General features: G+C 45.0%; 1 long non-coding RNA gene across 1 annotated transcript in view; it reads left to right on the top strand.

Annotated features, from left to right (window-relative positions):
* Positions 1 to 2,062, top strand: part of LOC106818220 — a 28,207-nt gene extending 26,145 nt beyond the window's left edge. The window contains exon 5 of the long non-coding RNA XR_001395165.1: positions 1,771 to 2,062. This is a non-coding gene — a long non-coding RNA (uncharacterized LOC106818220). The remainder of the gene's footprint in view (positions 1 to 1,770) is intronic.
* The last annotated feature ends 68 nt before the right edge of the window (positions 2,063 to 2,130 follow it).

Genomic DNA, 2,130 nt, shown 5'->3' with positions numbered 1-2,130 from the left:
CTCTGATATATATATATATATATATATATAGCGAGCCTGCGACACTGCGGGCGTCATTTTTCTTGTATATGCGCCTTTTCTCATGTATAGCCACTGTGTTTTATGAATAGCAGCCATTTTTCATGCACGAGCGCCATCTTCTTGACCACCTTTTTCTAGAAGGGTAATTGTTTTCGCTAATCAGTCACATGATACTGTCATTCACATACTGTCGTTCGCATACTGTCATTCGCATACTGTCATTCACATACTGTCGTTCACATACTGTCGTTCACATACTGTCGTTCGCATACAGTCGTTTGCATACTGTCGTTCACATACTGTCGTTTGCATACTGTCGTTCGCATACTGTCGTTCGCATACTGTCATTCACATACTGTCGTTCGCATAGTGTCATTCACATACTGTCATTCACATACTGTCATTCACATACTGTCGTTCACATACTGTCGTTCACATACTGTCGTTCCCATACTGTCGTTCGCATAGTGTCATTCACATACTGTCATTCACATACTGTCATTCACATACTGTCATTCACATACTGTCGTTCACATACTGTCGTTCACATACTGTCGTTCCCATACTGTCGTTCGCATACTGTCATTCGCATACTGTCGTTCGCATACTGTCATTCACATACTGTCATTCACATACTGTCATTCACATACTGTCATTCACATACTGTCGTTCGCATACTGTCGTTCGCATACTGTCGTTCGCATACTGTCGTTCGCCTACTGTCGTTCGCATACTGTCATTCACATACTGTCGTTCACATACTGTCATTCACATACTGTCGTTCCCATACTGTCGTTTGCATACTGTGGTTTGCATACTGTCGTTCGCATACTGTCGTTCGCATACTGTCGTTCGCCTACTGTCGTTCGCATACTGTCGTTTGCATACTGTGGTTTGCATACTGTTGTTCGCATACTGTCGTTCACATACTGTCGTTCACATACTGTCGTTCACATACTGTCGTTCACATACTGTCGTTCACATAGTGTCGTTCGCATACTGTCATTCACATACTGTCGTTCACATACTGTCGTTCACATACTGTCATTCACATACTGTCGTTCCCATACTGTCGTTTGCATACTGTGGTTTGCATACTGTCGTTCGCATACTGTCGTTCGCATACTGTCGTTTGCCTACTGTCGTTTGCATACTGTGGTTTGCATACTGTTGTTCGCATACTGTCGTTCACATACTGTCGTTCACATACTGTCGTTCACATACTGTCGTTCACATAGTGTCGTTCGCATACTGTCATTCACATACTGTTGTTCACATACTGTCGTTAACATACTGTCGTTCGCATACTGTCGCTTGCATACTGTCGTTCGCATACTGTCGTTCGCATACTGTCATTCGCATATTGTCGTTCACATACTGTCGTTTACATACTGTCGTTCGCATACTGTCATTCGCATACTGTCGTTCACATACTGTCGTTTACATACTGTCATTTGCGTACTGTCATTCACATACTGTCGTTCACATACTGTCATTCGCATACTGTCGTTCACATACTGTCGTTCACATACTGTCGTTTGCGTACTGTCCTTCACATACTGTCGTTCACATACTGTCGTTCACATACTGTCGTTTGCATACTGTCGTTCGCATACTGTCGTTCGCATACTGTCGTTCGCATACTGTCATTCACATACTGTCATTCACATACTGTCGTTCACATACTGTCGTTCGCATACTGTCGTTCGCATACTGTCATTCACATACTGTCGTTCGCTTGGCTTGCAGACGGAGAGATGCGCTCGCTTCGAGAAGCAGTGCAGTGGAGACAAGGTGTGCGTACTGCAGAGTCATGGGGGCGTGTGCGTCGACCCATCCACAGCAGCTGAGGTCGAGGCTGCGGTCCGCTCTGCGCAGGAACACAAGAACAACGCCTAGGCGACCGTTACCAATGACGCCGCCGCCGCCGCCATAGTTGTGCCTGCGCGTGCGCGTGTTTTTTCTGTATTTAATTTCGACAAAATTTTCGAATTCTACTTCGACGATCTTATTAATAAATTGGATAATCCTGCATCCCGCATTTCGTTGTTGATCGTATCGTTGGTTAGCATCTCTCTCGCTCTCTCGCTCTCTCCCTCTCTCCTCTCC

This window comes from Priapulus caudatus, unplaced genomic scaffold, assembly GCF_000485595.1.
Source record: "Priapulus caudatus unplaced genomic scaffold, Priapulus_caudatus-5.0.1 Scaffold2096, whole genome shotgun sequence".
In the NCBI taxonomy this organism is placed as follows: domain Eukaryota; kingdom Metazoa; phylum Priapulida; class Priapulimorpha; order Priapulimorphida; family Priapulidae; genus Priapulus; species Priapulus caudatus.
The sequence above is the reverse complement of the archived record's forward strand: the minus strand, read 5'-3'. Positions and strand labels throughout refer to the sequence as shown.